This window comes from Perna viridis, chromosome 11, assembly GCF_037379345.1.
Source record: "Perna viridis isolate PV_CMFRI_1.1 ecotype Kerala chromosome 11, ASM3737934v1, whole genome shotgun sequence".
Classification (NCBI taxonomy): Eukaryota; Metazoa; Mollusca; class Bivalvia; order Mytilida; family Mytilidae; genus Perna; species Perna viridis.
Window position 1 is genome coordinate 37,104,961 of NC_142455.1, and position 18,599 is coordinate 37,123,559.

General features: G+C 32.2%; 1 long non-coding RNA gene across 10 annotated transcripts; it reads left to right on the forward strand.

Moving 5' to 3' along the window:
* The first annotated feature begins 933 nt into the window (after positions 1-933).
* Positions 934-17,715, forward strand: LOC148603956 (uncharacterized). 10 transcript variants are annotated; one of them, XR_015916491.1, is made up of 9 exons: positions 934-1,326; positions 2,142-2,220; positions 2,562-3,656; positions 4,880-4,966; positions 5,616-5,763; positions 6,606-6,693; positions 7,931-8,769; positions 9,855-9,988; positions 14,973-17,715. It is a non-coding gene; the product is annotated as an uncharacterized LOC148603956 (long non-coding RNA). The 10 variants fall into 10 exon arrangements; XR_015916489.1 differs by having other exon boundaries at positions 936-1,326; positions 5,616-5,741; XR_015916487.1 differs by having other exon boundaries at positions 944-1,326; positions 2,562-3,364; positions 3,606-3,656; positions 5,616-5,741; positions 6,606-8,769.
* The last annotated feature ends 884 nt before the right edge of the window (positions 17,716-18,599 follow it).

Genomic DNA, 18,599 nt, shown 5'->3' on the forward strand with positions numbered 1-18,599 from the left:
AATAATCATTTTCAGCTCGCGGAAGTTGAGTTCGGGCTCGAGCTCGGGATACACGAAATACTGACTCAATGAAAATATGTAAACAAAAAAGCCAGTATAAACACTGTTTCTGAGTAGTTGGAGTTCGCACGTATACAACCGCAATACCATTATTGGGTCTATATAGTAACAGGGGTTTCATTATTTTTTGCAATTCAGGTACATTTTCTTTTGTAGGGTAATTTTCATTATTTTTTGTTTTAAAACTTTAAGAAATTTTAAATTTCTAAAGGTAACTTTCAGTAGCTGGGTATAAGTAACTGGTACCGCCTCTTAAAGCATTAGAAATGAAATTATAGTCATCTTTCAGTGGTCTTAGCTGCACACAGGTCAGTTGTCAGGAGCAATTTCAAAACGTCAGTTAAGTACAGCTGATCGGGAAAAACTCTCTATCCCAGTTTCACTCATTCGTGAAAGTAACCTCCGGTTTGCCTTAAACCCGGAACCTGTTTCCACCACACATTTTTCATTTCTGACAAATCAAAATTATTCATTGAAACATCCAATTGTTTTATAATATATTCGACACAAGCATACGGAGTTCGAATAACATCTTAGCGTAAATCTTGCATGATATTTGTCTTGTTTCAAAAGCACATATACACAGAAAAAAAAAAAAAAAAACAGTCAAATAGTTAGTTTTCCTATATTGGGTATGTAGGATAAGTTGACTTTGTATTTTTTTTTGTCTGTCTATGATAATTACCATACACACATTGAATCAATATAAATTTTATGTCATTTAACCATTGTTTTGATTAGTTAAACGCGGCTCATAGCCATTTCCATAATAAACAAGAAACTATCAACACAAATTTGATGTAAACTATCAGTATTTGTCTTTGTCTCTATTTGTTGGATGATCATGTAGAGTAAGAAACTTTAATTTACATTACCTGGTAGAATAAAGACATTTTAAGGGATATATTAAAGAAACATTTCAATTGCATTACTATGCGTTGCTCACTGTATTTGTAGTGGGGTTCTTAGTAAAACCTATGAACGTTTTAGTGCTTTCTAGTTAACTATTTCAATTGGTCCTTAGCTATACCTCTAGAACTTTATGATGCTTCGTTTATTGTACATTTTTTAGGCTTTAAGTTATATTTAGGCCGTTTAAGTGCGTTTTTAGGATAATGTTTTTTTGGTTTTAAGATATTAAATGGACACGTGTTAAATCACATGATACAGAAATGGTAGATTTCATTTTGATTTGACAAGAACCATCCATGAACTCCCCTGCAAGAACTCACGAAACTGTAAACAAAAGATGTATATGATTAGCAAGTAAGTGTCCAGATTCATAATTTACGAATGTACTATTTTTTGATTTGTTGAATGGTCTTTGGGTGTGTTTTCGACGGACGGGCACGTGCAATCAGACACGTAAATAAGATTCGCCATGTGATGTGGAACCCCGTATTACCGAAAACCTGTCTTTTTCCCGAAAACCAAGTGTATATATTTTACAACCTCAATAACATACGTTTCGTGGTATTGTTGATTCCTACGTTATTTAAATATACATGTAAATACGTTTTTGGATACAAAATTGTTTTTTATGCATATTACAACACTTTCCAAGTATCCAAGAAAGTATACATGTAATAATCAACATCAGGACACATATTTTCAATCTCTACAAAGTTTTTTTCTCCAGTGGCTACGATATGATTCAACAGCTCATAACTCCATAGAAATATCTATTTCGTAAACATTGTTTATCATGATTGTTTGGATTCTTGTTGGGACCTTAGTCTTTGTATCCTCATACGTTTGAACACTCTGTAATGGCTAAATCCAACAGAGTAATACTTTATGTTCATATCAGAGATTTTAGAATTAAACAAATAAAAACTTCTCCATTTCTATTTGTGAATTTGTGAACCTCAAAAATGCATGTCTTAGAACTCTGAATTTCCCTGTCTGTTCGTCTGCAAACTTACTTGGGTCATGGTGTCATAAAATCATGGCGCAGTTCTGACCAGTGAAATTTTCTGTTTTCAACAAGGATCTAAAAGAGAAGGATTAGCTATATATATTTCATTTATTTTTCTACTTATTATTATTATGAAATACATGTACTTTAATCTTTTTTGCAGCAGTGATTGAACAGAACATGGCACATGCTTTTGTCCTTGACTTCTGTATTAATAGTGCCAGCCAATTTAATGAAGACTGGTAAGATACTCCTTAACTCCACTGAACACTAAAAGTGTGAAAAATGGTACTCACAAAATTGATTTTTAACACTATATTAGGCCAAACATTTTTCAGTTAGCGAAAACTGATACCAGCTAATATGTTCACTTGACAGAATTCGCAGAAATTAGCAGCCGTTAAAATGAATATGTTTACAGTAAATGTACATGTAGGACCATTGATTATTGTACTATTTTTTCTGGCCTTTACCAAACTGTTCTAAGTAAAAATCCTTCAAACTATCTATTCATCCAATATATTCAGAAGACATGATATATTTCCACTTAATACTGTTGGACGTGTTTTTCTTGATATTTCAGTTTGAGGAAATATGATGTGTTTATCACTAGCTTACAGAAAAAGCAAGTACTCCTTGGTGGTAGATACATGTACAGCTTGTCATTTTTGTCCTTTTTGATAATGTGGTTGTATTGTGCATCAATCTCAAAAGTTAAATCTGATTTTTGTAGTTTGTTTTATTGTTGTATTTTCCCACCACTATCCCGGGTTAGGGAAGGCTCAGGCTTGTTCTAACCCTGTAACATACTTATTGTGCTTGTTCCAAGCCAGGAACATGTAGTCCAGTGGTTGTTTTTTATGTTCATTGTTAGTTCTTTTTTTATAGATAAGATACATTTTCTTCTTTTTTAAATAATTTCACTTTATTTATTTCGGGGCATTTAAAGCTTGTTTAATGGCATGAGTTTTACCTAACATTGTGTCACTGAAGACCGTGTGGTGATTTGTTGCATGGCTTCTGGAGGAGGACTGTCTCATTGGCAATCATACCACATCTCCTGTTTTTATATTTCCTTTAAGTATATTCAAGGATTCGAGATTCTAGCGACAATCAAAAGAATGTAATCCAGGGACAAATATCAGACATGGAAAACAGACAAACATAACAAAGAATATAAATAACCAAAATAATACATACAAAGTAACAAAAGTAAATGAGCAACTCACTCCTTAAAAAAAAAAAAAAAAAACTGGAAGCATGGATCAGGTGCACCGGTCATCATCCTCTGATTTTGTAGAAGACCTGCCGAGTTTCTCATAAAAAATCAACTCCGGGATAGACAAAATAGGCTGTTACTGTTCACTGAATTACCAAATTTGTCAAGTAAGTACTCATCTGCTACATTAAGTTGTGAGTTTATCATTAGTATACTGACATGTTACCATTGACTATAATTTGGTGGAATATTTATTACAAAAATATTGTGTATAAAGGGATGAAATATTCATCTGATCTATTATTACGTCTCATTAAAGGTGATAATACTGATAAAGTAAGTAAAATTATTTTTCTGTATATAGAAAAGATTCCATGATTAATATCACGAAATTCTTCTCTTTTACAGATTTGAGGTCAATATGAAATATAAAGCACAAACTGTGGTTTAAAAGTCAAGGTATGTATTTGGAGGATAGGCTTTAGTTTCTAGTGATTGTAGTAAGAATTAGTTCTAAGGTTAAATGTTAAATTAAAACATGTAGTTAGTTAGTTTAATGACATCATGATTTTCAAACAGATTTGAAATTACAGCAATAAAGACTTTGGATGTAAACAACGTGTTAAGTAAGCTGTAAGTAATGCTTGTAAATACCTGTATACAAAATGTTGAAGAAAAAATATCATAAAGCAGTGATATCATATAAATAACAAAACAGTTAAACCTTTGATGAATAGATTTGCTTTACATAAGGGTTATAAAAAGGTCTAAAATACTATCACAAGAGATTACAGTTCATTAAGTAGTGATTTTCTCCGTTGATATGTATGCAGTAGTTTGTCAACTTTATCGGAAGTGTTTTGTAATCTTGTAAACAATTGACCTTCTATGAGAACAGCATTCTGTTCATACTGTTAGCATGTTATTAAAACCACGGCATTTGTAAATTATTGTAAATATGTTTGTGCCAATTAATATTATTGTTATTATGGATTCTGTTTATCTCCCATTCTAAGCCTACACTGTGAGTTTTCCGCTACCAATTAAAAAGTGCCAACATTTGTTAAATACAGACTTGATCCTTAGGAATTTGTACGGCGACTGACCGCGAGGGTCATCTCTTGCTGTAACCCAATAATCCCAGGATCATGTACCAATTTACCAATCAGATGAATGCATGTACATGATCACGCATGTATCATGCATGCACATCAGAGATAAATCGATGTTATACTCATGATCCATAGAAATCCAATACAATCATTTATAGATTGACCAATCTATTATGACAAGTAATTTTACGGACAAAAAATATTTTATTTTCCTATAAATGTTCTTTCCGTGAGAGACCATATTTATATTGCTGGTTGTTCCAATGTTAAACATGAACATTATACATGTAGTCAGTTCGTATATACATGTAGTCAGTTCATACATACACACACACACACACACACACATATATATATATATATATATATATATATATATATATATATATATATATATATATGTATATATAAGTTATCTAAGGCATTGTTAGAAGAGATTTGTTCTAACATTTAATGAAAGAAAATCTGTCCAAGATGTCCTTTATTTTCTATCAGAGAGGTGTTTATTTCTCGTTATTTTGACATTGTTATCTGAGTTAATTGACTAAAGTGAATTCAATATTTTTGTAGGACAGACCTAAATTATTTATCTGTTAAAAGTACCACTCGTGTTAAGCCTGAATCAGGACTTGCTGAACAAGATGTGTGACGACGGAGGTAATATTGATAACCTTACAAATATCATTTAGGTACAGAAATCTGAAACATTTCTCTTTCAGACTCTTAAAACCTGCAGTGTGGAAAGTACTTAGAACTGTTATAAAAGGTGAAAATTAGGTATACTTTTAGAGAATTAAGCACAACTATTGACATAGTACAAGTCATTGTTATTATTTACAATGAATTTGTATTATCAATCAGAAAATGTGACTATGAATAGACAAAATAAGGAAATAAATGAAAAGGAACTAAAATGGTTGCTAAGGAAAAGGTCACAGTGCTCGTGTGATGGACTTAATATCCTTTATAGTAGTACCAATGCTAATGTTATTTAATAACATTATTCTAGAGAATGATATACGAAATGATGATTTTCTGAAGAGTTTGGTTCCATGACAGTGCTTGATTCAAAAGTCAGACCGAATACATGTAGAATGGATTACTGATTTGGATTTATACATGCACACTATTTTCTTTTGGTATATAGCTAACATAGATTTGTGTCTATTTTTTATCATATTTGGTTTTTTTTTAAGTTTGTCTCACCCAAAATCATACTTTGTCTTCACTTTACCTTACTTTCTAAAAATATCCTTTCATTTCTTCACATCAAAGGTTCTCAGACTGTATATTGTACAATTTTCAGTAAAAAAGAATTGTTGAAATCAAACTGTAACCAAGGAAGGATGAGAAATTTTACAAGTACAAGTAAAGGGAAAGGCAGAAACAAATCGCGAAAGTTATTTGCATAATATGGCATTAGAGGGCAGAGGTACATGTTATTACTGTAAATGGTATGGAACATTGAAAGATTGGTAAAATTATTCAGAATCACTTAACAATAGAAAAGTTGTTTCAAGGTCAAATAACTTCCATATAACTAATTAAGTTTTTTATGTTTGAAAGATGTTTCATTAGCTATGAACTGTAATGTGAATAATAGTTGATGATAACATCATAAACACGCTATATGTAATAAATGTAAACATATCTAAGTTGAAGAAAATACATAAAGTTATATTGGATAAGATGTCAACAGTTATAAATACTTGAATGTCAAAAGCAATGATACAAAAGGCTTGTTCTTACAGTTTGATGAATAATTCTTTTTTGTCAACTTTGACCAAAGTTTTCTTGGAACCATGATTTGGTTATAATATCTTTCTGTCTTTACACCATGGTCTTTTTGGTTTTGTTAAGTAAATATCAGAACAACAGAAAAGAATTATTTCATATAAGAAAATATGATCTGAAGTCACAAGTATATGTCAAGGGAGGTAATACTGATAACATTAATGATATCATATTTCATTTGTATATTTTTACCGAAAAAAATTGTTTTATTTTCCTATAAATGTTCTTTCCGTGAGATACCATATTTATATTGCCGGCTGTTCCAATGTTAAACATGAACATCATACATGTAGTCAGTTCGTACATACATGTAGGCAGTTCATACATATATATACATAAATAAGTTATCCAAGGCATTGTAATAAGAGATTTGTACTAACATTTAATGAAAGAAAACCTGTCCAAGATGTCCTTTATTTTCTATCAGAGAGGTATTTATTTCTCGTTATTTTGACATTGTTATCTGAGATAATTGACTAAAGTGAATTCAATATTTTTGTAGGACAGATATTAAATTATGTATATGTTAAAAGTACCACTCGTGTTAAGCCTGAATCAGGACTTGCTGAACAAGATGTGTGACAACGGAGGTAATATTGATAACCTTACAAATATCATTTAGGTACAGAAATCTGAAACATTTCTCTTTCAGACTCTTAAAACCTGCAGTGTGGAAAATACTTAGAACTGATATAGAAGGTGAAGATTAGGTATACTTTCAGAGAATTAAGCACAACTATTGACATGATACAAGTCATTGTTATTATTTACAATGAGTTTGTACTATCAATCAGAAAATGTGACTATGAATAGACAAAACAAAGAAATACGTGTAAAGGAACTAAAATGGTTACTAAGGAAAAGGTCACAGTGCTCGTGTGATGGACTTAATATCCTTTATAGTAGTACCAATGCTAATTTTATTTAATAACATTATTGTTCTGGAGAACGATGTGAGAAATGATGATTTTCTGAACAGTCTTGTCCCATGTTAGTGCTTGATGAAAATGTTAGACCATATACATGTAGAATGGATTACTAATTTGGATTTATACCAGCGAACTACTAGTGGTTTCTTCAGGTATATAGCAAAAATATACTTTCTGTGGTCTATTGTTTATCATATTTGTTTTTTAAAAGTTTGTTTCACACAGAATCATACTTTTTAACAATATCTTTGAATCACTTTACATCAACTGATCTCAAACTGAACAGAATTATTTGATATGATGATATCTGAGCTTAAGTTACAAAATGTATGTCAAGGGAGGTAGTACATGTACTGATAAAATTAATGATATCAGATTTCATTTGTATATTGCATACTTGAATATTTATTGTAAATGGTATTTCATTTCATTTTCAGACTTTTAAATAAAACATTTGTGTAATGGAAAACTAGTGTTAGAATTGTGTTTACGACAAGTTATGTATCCTGGGAGAGAGTAATCAAGGGAACCAAGGTTATAGGGTAATCAAAATAATGTAATCTAGGGACAAAGACCAGACTTGGAAAACAGACAATCACAACAAAGAACATAGAGTAACTAAAATCATACATACAAAGTAACAAAAGCAAATTAGCAACTCGGACTCCACTAAAAACTGGGAGCATGGACCAGGTACACCGTTAGGGTAAGCGACCTCTGCTTTTCTAGAAACACCCGCCGAGTTACTCATAAAAAGTCAAGTACGGGATAGACGAAAGAGGAAATTATAACACGTTGAACAAATCAGTTTTCATGGCGCCGATGGATACACCGTAACGATCCACGAGTTCATGATGACGACCATAAAACTTTTGTAGTGATGACTTCAATCTTGTAGCAATATAAGTTGGGAGTAAGCTTTAGTTGGTAGCACAAACTGTGGTTTAAAAGACGAGGTATGTATTATTATTTCAGCTGATTAAGTAATGATTTTCTCTATCGTTATTTAAGCAGTAGTTTGTAAACTGTATTGAAAGTATCTTGTAATCATATAAACCATTGACCTTATTTTAGAAGGTATTATGTTGTTATAACCATACAAATATTGTAATTATGTTTGTGCCAATTAAGATTATTATTACTTCTGATTATGTTTTTCCCCATTCTAAGCCGCCACCATGATTAAAGTACACATAGATTTATATTACTGGCTGCTTTGATTTTCTATCAGAAAGGTATTTATTTCTCGTTCTTTTGACATTGTTATCCTAGTTGGCTAACTAAGGTGAATATTATTAAACATTGGGTTTATGACTTTTACTCTTATAATAAAGACCAAATGGCCATATATGGTAGGCATTTGAAGTTTCAAAATCCTTAACACATTTACCCAGCAATGACACCTCATATATTTGGTCACAATAGGCATAATACACTACATGTGAAGAAGTACATTTTTGATGCAGCAAAACTGATTTTACTGAGCATCTGATGAAGTGCCATTGTAGTTTACCTAGTATAGTATCACAATTGTTTGCTTTGATACAGCTTAAACAATATAATATAGCTACAGCTTAAACAATATAATATAGCTACAGCTATAAAAATGATAAATTAATATTGCATGATATTTGGCAGAAATGAGCAAAGTATAGCCTCCCCCTTTTTCATTTATTTTCTATTGGATCTGTCACCCCACCGTCGACATCTGACCCTGAGTCACAACAGTTGGAAAAAGTATGTATTATTGTATACCTTTTGAAATATTGTTTGTTTAGGTCAAATTTAAAAAAAAAAGATAGGTGTTTCCCATTACCCTACTCATCCTATTTTTTCAGCTAAATTTAAAGAAGCCTAACTTCTCAATAACACTGTTTAAGTCAGAATAATTCTTCCATAGACGTAATGCAAATATAAAGTGAACAAATCCTTACTTACCTACCCTTTTAAAGTGTAATACTGTAAACACATATTTTGTTTGCCGTAGAATAGTGATAGCATACATTTACTTGTACATGTATCAACTGCAGTTCATATGATTTATGCATATATGGTTTAAAAATAAAATATTCTGATTGCACAAAACCGGCATATGTTTGGTATTTTCAAAATAACAGACTATATATTATTTTGATATGAATTCCATGAAATTACACAAAGGTCTCATAAATAAACTAAGCAGCAGGACTTTATTTTACTGCATACAAGTACATATTTTCCGTTGTAGTCTAACCCCCAATAAGGGTTGGGAGATCCTTGGTCTTATCTCGAAAATGGGTAGGAATATTTGCTTAGGCTTGTGATTAGCAATGTATGGGAACCAATCTATCCACTGCGGTAGTCTACATAACCACCATACCATTACTTTACCGAATATCTGCCAAGACAGAGAAAATATATATATCTTTGAAAAAAAAAAATGTTCTAGATTTAATAAGGCTAAACAATTTCCCTTGTTTTTAATTGTGCAGAATTTCCCTTTTTATTGAAAAAGAGGTACGTAAATTTTGCTATATGTTCACCTGTAAATCAGTTTAGAAAAATACTCATCTAAATACATTTGGACACACGCATAGGTAAATTTGCGCTTTATCCTGAACAAATGCCAACTTACATATTGTGCAAATTTACACAAGAGTAGATGCATTCACATGGACGGATTTGCATTTTTGAATTCACATATATGCAAATAAATTTGCATATGTGGAACTTTGTTCATTAGAACAGGACTTAAGATACTGTCATTTAATTGAAAAGTATACATGTATGTATATCGATTCTAATCAGGAATCAAATCTTTTATTTCTATTTTTTTAAAACAGCTGTTTGTTTAAACTGCAGGAAGCTATTTAACTAGCAAGATGAAGATAAAGTATCTTACACGGTACAGAATGAGAAAATCCTTGCCCCTGCTTCAGCCTCAGCTTTACCGACACCGTTATCTGAGCAGCCTGAGGTATTGATCATATACCTTAAAAGTTTTAAAACAAATTGAATGTGGCTTAAAATTTGCCCTTTATATGTCTATTCTCATGCATGATATTACATACAGTATCAACAACCTATCAAGGTATTACATATTAAATCTTGTAAGTGCAACTACTTCTAAACCGCTCAATGGAGTTTGTGTATCATATGTAGAAGTGTAGGATAACTCCAAAGGGAGTAATTGAACTGATAGGTTATTTATTTAACTTCATTTACGTAGGGCATTCCCTATAAATTTCTTGTTAAATGTTTTCTGAATGTAACAGAAATGTAACAAAACTTCAAGAATCATATAATATATTTTGGTATGGAGGCAGAAAGATTTAATTAAGTTTTACTGTGTTGTGTGCACATGAAGACACTGTGACTAGCGGGACAAACGTCTCAGAATGTGACGACTCTATTCTGCATCGCAAATTTGACAGTTCTAACATTGTTGGGGATTTTTCAGACTCTTATATATATATATATATATATACGTCTTAGAATGTGGCGACTGTATTCACTACACTGCTCCATCATATCAAATTGATACAGGGAAGATATGTAAACGTATAGAAAAGTTTGAAAAATTCCCAACGATGTTAGAACTGTTAAATTTGCGATGCAAATTTTTGGTCGTTCCCTCCGCGGGACTCGAACTCGTACCGCTGTTACATCTATGGCAACACCCCGTGCACAAAGTCCAGCGCTCCAGACCACTCGGCCAGCTAGGCTATATAGAAATATAGCTTTCGCTGGCCAGGTAATGTGTACTTAATGGGTATCGGATCGTCCAGTCATGACGATCCAGCACAGACAAAAACAAATATATAAGTCTAAAGGATTTTACAACGATACCGATAAAGATGTTAATACACTACAATATATCTATATATATATATATACAACGTCTCAGAATATGACGACTCTATTCTCTACATTGCTCCATCGGATCAAATTGATACAGGGAAGATAACGTAAACTTATAGAAGGTTCTGAAAAATTCCCAACGATGTTAGAACTGTCAAATTTGCGAAGCAAATTTTTGTCGTTCCCTCCGCAGGACTCGAACTCATACCGCTGTGACATCTATGGCAACACCGTCTGTACTAAGTTCAGCGCCCTAGACCACTCGGCCAGCTAGGCTATATTAAATATATACATTAAATACAATATGGCTTAAGGCATAATGACCTTACTGACAAAAGTAATGAAACATACATAAATTTTGAATATCCTTAATTATAGTACAGTTTAATTAGTTCATTAACATATTTTGGCTAAGTGGGAAGTATCATGTTGGTTACATGAGAATTGACATTTCTGAAAATTAAACCAATATTATCTTGAGTTGCAAGACTTGTAAAAGTCAAAATATAACCAGATTTTGTCACATAAAAAAAAATGTAGAAGGGTTCTAAAGCTAGATAAATTAACTGTGACCTACAGAAACATCCCATTAGTTTTGATGGCCTGTTCTGGGGTATTAATTAATTTGTCATTTTTTAAAGGATATAAGTAGCAATTTTTCTCAAGTCTATTCAACAACAAGTACGGAGACCGATACTTTTATTAGCAGTCAAGGATCAAGTGCATTAGAGGAGAATTGGAAAGCCTGAACTCACTTCTAGCCACAGTAAATGAAAAATCTTTTTCTCATCGAGACTCATCCAAAAGAACTCAGATGTGCTACTAACTCCTTGCAATACATCATGGCTGCTGTGCGTGAAGCCATTTTTCCGGGAGAGGGTGACATGTTATAACAGTTCAAATGTGTAAATTGTTGACAAAAGTAATCTTTATACATGACCAATTTTTGAAAAATAATTACCTCTTTGGGGTTTTCTTAGGGTTTGGTAAGAATAGAAAAAAACTTTTACCTAACTGAATTTTTATTGATTTTTGTAAGGATAATGATTAAAACATTTACTAATATCGGTGCATTTGTTAGCTTTAAAAAAACACTAAAAATAGGACTTCTTTTTTTCTTGAAAATGTAAAAAAAAGGGGGGGTCACCGTCATGACTTTTTTTACATACAAAGTCTTCTAAGTTGCTGCATGGTGATAATAGTCAATGTCTACAAAAATCATCCAATTCTGAGACTATGTATGTCTGACCCCCTATGTCCATACAGAGAATTTGTCTTATTTCGTATATAATTGATGAGTTGCTGGTCTGTGGATGTGTGTGTGTGTGTGTTTGTGTTGAAGCTATGCAAACATATCATGTTTGGTAAAAACAAACATTTGGTCAGTCAAAACTTTTCTTGTGTCACATTTATTGGTGAATAAAAGCAAGAAGCGGCCATGAGGAATTTTGGAGAAGTGTTTTGAGTTCAGAAACCTGGGAAGAACTTAAAACAGAGTACAGAGATGAAATAAACGAATTTTTTACCATGCTTGAACTTAAAAAAAGAAGCTACAAAGACAGAGAAAACGTCATTTTAATTTTGCCTGAATGCATTGAAGAAATCGGGAACAACTACTCTATGGACGCAATCGTAATTACCCCGATGACGGTTGCCCCCGTTGTAAAGGGGTAGTTTTCAAATAATATATATCTATATATATACAAACGTCTCAGAATGTGACGACTCTATTCACTACACTGCTCCATCGGATCCGATTGATACAGGGAAGATATGTAAACATATAGAAAGGTCCCAATGAACTGTCAAATTGGGATGCAAATTTTTGGTCGTTCCCTCCGCAGGACTCAAACTCGTACCGCTGTGATATCTATGGCAACACCACCTGCACCAAGTCCAGCGCCCTAGACCACTCATCCAGCTAGGCTTTATAAAATATAGCTTTCGCTGGCCGGGTCAATCCTCCTCGTAGGATTAAACTAGGGCTGTAACTTAGTATACGATGTATGGTAGTGTGGGACAGTTCATTTAGATGTTATTATGTAGGTTGGAGGATATATATATATTCCTTTCGTTACAATCCGACACTTTATTACAAGTACTGGCAGTATGATATGTAAACACCATATGATGGTGACAAGGGGATAGGGAATAAAACATCATCCCTTTTATCGTAAATTTTATTTTTCAGTTTACAAGTATCGATATGAATACATAGGTCAATCATACAGACATTCTTAAGTACAAATAAGATTTATTTAAAGAAACTTCCACATGCTATATATCATTATTAAAACTATTAAAGTATATTGAGGCCCAAAATATCGTCCAAATATCTATAATTATAAGAAAATAATAATGAACACATTTACATAGCCCCTTAACTAAAAATACTCTAAAGCACTTTACATCATGCTTGAAAGACAGAAAAAAACAAACCAACAAAAGTGCAATCTTTACACATGGAAAAAAAAACACTAAAGAAACTCATTACAAATACATGTTTTAAAATGATCAACAGCAATGCCTACACTGATCAAAATATAATACCACAATATAAACAAATAAATCAACACACAAATATAATACGATTTATCACAGCAATCCAGAAAAAAGTACATTACACATCATAAGATAGACGGAAAGGGTGAGTTTTTCAATCTAAAGGTAATTTTATTTTTTCTACTAAATGTTGTTTGGAAGGGTCATTATTTATCATTGTCATATATTGTGATTCGTAAAAGTTCAGAAAGAGGTGCACAATAAGTGGTGCACAATTGGTCTCCGTGTCATGTGAGTTTCAATAACTTGACAATAAATATTTCGCCAATACGTATGAAAATGTAGTCTAACAGGAATTCGAGTGGAAGAAGCCCCATACGATTTGTTCATTTACTTTTATTACTTTGCATGTATTATTGTGGTGATTATATGTTCTTTGTTTGTGTGTCTGTTTTCTATTTCTGGTCTTTGCCTCTGGATTACATTCTTTTGCTTTTTTTCGTTACAGAAGTTTTATGGTCGTTATCATGAACTTGTGGATAGTTATGGTGTATCCATCAGCATCATGAAAACTGATTTTTTCAACGGGTCATGGTTTTCCTTCCATCGTTTGTCTACCCCGCACTTGACTTTTTATGAGCAACTCGGTGGGTGTTTCTAGAAAAGCAGAGGACGCTTACCCTACCGGTACACCTGGTCCATGCTCCCAGTTTTTAGTGGAGTCCTAGTTGCTCATTTGCTTTTGTAACTTTGTATGTGTGATTTTGGTTGCTTTGTGTTCTTTGTAATGTATGACTGTTTTCCATGTCTGGTCTTTGTCTCTTGATTACATTCTTTTAATTGCCGCTATAACCTTGGTTCCATTGATTACTCTTTCGGTAGAATTTTGGTTCCCATGATTACTCTTTTCATTTATTTTCGTCACTTAAACTGATGTCAAAGAAATTAAACAAATATATTCCTATCCCGATTTATTAAATGACTATTTGATCAGATATGTGAATTTTCGTTTTATTATATTTTGTGGAAGTGTAGTGGATAAAATTGAAAAAAAAATAAAAAAAAACTTTGAATAGATTCATAAGATCTGTCATGGGCCTGTAATTTTTAAAGCATTTCAAGCGAGTTTAAAAACCTCAAGAAATAGTTAATGGTATCATATGATAAGTTACAGATATTTATAATAAAAATTTTAAGGTACTGAGCGCTCTAGTAAGTAAAACAAAGCAAGTCTAGTTGAAAAAGAGTGATTTGAAGAGGAATTTAATCTGTTTTTTAAGGTGATTTATAAAGTTTGTATATAGTAAGTATATAGTAGGAACTTCCATGTTACTAGGCTCAGCTTGTAAAGGGGTAGCGACGGTTTGTGAAAATTTAGTCATTTGGAATTATATTGTATATATTATTTTGATTTCCCTTGATTACTCTTACTAATGAATTATAGTGAGCTGTACATTAGCACCTATTTTCCATGCATGATAAATCTTAGAATGCTTAGAAACGCATTTTATAATAAAAATTTAGTTACGTCAATTTTGTATCTAAAGAAATATCAGATAATTGAAATACTCTTGCATCACTTCTTATTCTAATTTCAGCTGGAGCCATGATTCTTGTCTGTTGTCTGTACAACATTTTTGTACAAGTTTTAAACAAGATACTTAGAAAGTCTTTAAGAGGATAGGTTGCTTCATGTCTTGACATACACTTAGAGATCGATGGTAAAGAAGAACAGTTGACCAAACTATACGACAAACGTGATAATTTTTCATTCCGTACTGTCAACTTTTTTTCATATATGGCAACATCCCTTCAACACCTGTGTATGGAGTTTTCATTTCACAAATCATACGTTATGCCTGAGTTTGCCGTTTTTATGCAGAAACTTTTGTACCGGGCTAGACTTCTTACAAGTAGGCTTCCGTAACAGGAATATGTTGCTACAAGATTGAGTTCATCACTACAGAAGTTTGTAGTCATCACGATGAATTCGTGGATCGCTACGGTATATCCATCTGCACCATGAAAACTGATTTGTTCAACGTATTAAAGTTTTCCTTTCCTCTTTCGTAAACCCTGGACTTGATTTTCAATGAGAAAATAGACGGGTATTTCTTCAAAAAATATAGTACGCTTACACTACCGGTGCATGAGGTCAAAGTTCTTAGTGGAGTCTTTTGTTATTTTGTAAATAATTCCATATTGAATGCTATCATTCTTTAATAGAGACATGCAGAATACCGGAAACATAAAAAGTGGCTCCGGCGCCACCAACGTTAAAAAAAATACTGAAGTCTGAGAATATTCTAAACTTCACTGTAACTCAAATGAAAGTCTTTTGCAATTGATGACGTCACATAATTAAGAATTTTCTCAGACTGAAACTGATTTTGGAGTTTTTAGGCGTTGTTGTCTGCATTGGAATCGCATGAAATTAAGGAATCAATATAGGGCCAATGTTGAAATCGTTTTGAAATAATGTTAATACATACATGTTAGAGTAGATATGGTGAATATTAATGTCTTAAATGTAAGGTAAAACATAGGATTACAAGTGACACATCAACTTAGTTGCCTCCAAACAAGTCTAGATTTAAAATATTTCGACTCAAAGTGAAGTTATAAACGCCCCTTTTATGAACTGGTGTACACACCTTCTGGTACAAATGACAAAATTCTTGTAAATCTTAATTTTACTTTGGCTAACATCTGATAATGAAATCTTAAATTACTACATCGTGAAGATGAGCAATAATATACTCTTCCTTGTCGTATCGAATAACTGTCGTTATTGGAAGGTATCCATTGTAACATTAAAATTTCGGTTAATGTCTTCTTTAAAAAATTGATGACACAACAGTACCTTAAGATACCTATCAAAACAAATTTGTGTTGACTAAAGGTAACTATATTCTAGTATGGATGCCCTTAAGACCTCCGTGATTTTCATACAAAACTTGCATGTAGGCTAATAGGCTAGAGTAATACACTGTATTTCCTAAATGAAAATGAAAGATCACATTTATATAAGTAATTACATGTTGCTTGGACGAGCAAAGCGTTACCTGTTTGACTGAAGTACTGAATTAACAAATGATTACAAATGAAAAGACATTATATGACATTATAATTGTTTGGCGTTTGTTTTCTTTAACAAAATGGTAAAAGACCACATGCTGTAAAACTGTAAGACCTGCTGTATCATAATGTAACCATGGCTACAGGTTATAGGCTGATAAATTATAACAATCTGTTTTGTTTAGGTTTTGCTGGTTAAACTACTTATTAATATCTCCCTTCCCGATTCGGTATTTTGTTGTAATCTTAATTGATTTTAATTTTTTGTTACATTGTACACCATATACAGTCTAACGTATCACTTAATTAATTTCATATTTAGGGTATATTACCATAATCGGCTTTTATTCGTAAAGTTCTCGATAAAGTTAAGTTTCAGTGCAAGATATATACTGGTACATTTCAATACACACAATATTTTTCATGAAAAATTTACCTACAGGACAAAACCACCCTACTTGATGCTGGAGAACCAAAAGTTCTGGACTGAATTTACCATATCATTAGTCAGACTTGTCTGAACTCCAATTACATTAGATTTTATTTATCAAATTTATTAAAGTTTGCAGTATTAAAATTTCAAAGTACCTTTAACACTGAGACTACATCCCTTGTATTACACATTTAATTCTAATGCTATTGATGAGAAAAGTGCAATATTGATTGGTATTTTTGCATTCTTTTTTTTTAATAGGTTTTACCGTCTCAACGATGATAAATTGCTAGTACACTGTTAAGTAATAGGTGATAACATGCATTAAAAAGGAAGAAATAACGTATGGTCCGCCTTCAGAAGATTGCCGTCTGGAATTATACCTTTTTAGCTCTGAGTTATTATTCACTTATAGCTCTTTTTTTTAAATTCATTTGTCTATAAATACAATATTTCCAATCATGTACATGCTTCAAATTTGTATATGACGCACACATTAATGCAGTATATCTCACTAACACCATGAAAACCAAATACGTCGGAAATTTAAGATTATACAAGAAGTACGCAAACAAATCGAAACAGGATGCCAAATCCAGCACCGGAAGTCATGTCAAGTTACATCATTGTAGCTACTAATGTTCAGAAATAATGAATCCTAATGAGTTATTACCTGCAATGATATGTTTGTTCTCCAAGCTTGACAGACCATTTGATCTTCTTCATTACAAGCTCACTGAATGTGAACAAATATATATATGACACATGATTGCTGCATGTAATTTTAAAGATTGTGATTTAAAATCATTTTTATTGTGTTTGAAACTAATTTATGTTAAAATATGTAACTACAAATAAAATTCAGAGATGCATTGAATTTTTTTACTAACTTACTTACATTTATCACATATAGAATAGAATTATATAGAAATTGTATTATTTAACTAAATTCCTGATTCATATACGGTACATCCCTTTAACTAAGCATATATTTTAGAATATATTGTAAATTTGTATTATTTTACAATTGTATAAGACAATAACAAATTTCCGACTGATGTGAAGTGATGTCGCTAACATAACCTAGTTAATGGATGCATATGAGTGAAAAATACAAATATTACAAATCAGCGCATAAAGTTTGAGGAACACATTTCAACTAAGATAATGTTGTGAGAGGAGAAGTCTAAAGGAAAATAGTATCAGAGCGACCTTTTAGTACTAAAACTTTAGAAAAAAAGATAGCTGATGCATTACATTTTGTTTGAATTGACTTGATGGGGAAAGAAGAACTAATGAAGTTTCCAGTAAAAGGTAAGTCAACAGAAAAAAACGCGGAAAAACGAAACCGAGAGCAAATAATAATAAACAAACATTGATCGGCGATTATTACGGTGTATCCATCTCCACCATAAAAACTGATTTGTTCAGCGGATCATAGATTTCCTTTACCCTTTCGTCGACCCTGAACTTGAATTTTATGAGTACCACGACGCATGAATCTAGAAGGGCAGAGGACAATTACCCTATCGGTGCACCTGGTCCATGCTTCCAGTTTTAGCAGAGTCCGGGTTGCTCATATACTTTTGTTTCTTTGTATGTATTTTTTTCAGTAATTTTGTGTTCATTGTTGTGTTTGCTGTTTTGCCAAGTCTAGGTTTTCCTGGATTATATTCCTTCGATTTCCGTAAGAATCTCGGTTCCCTATATTTCC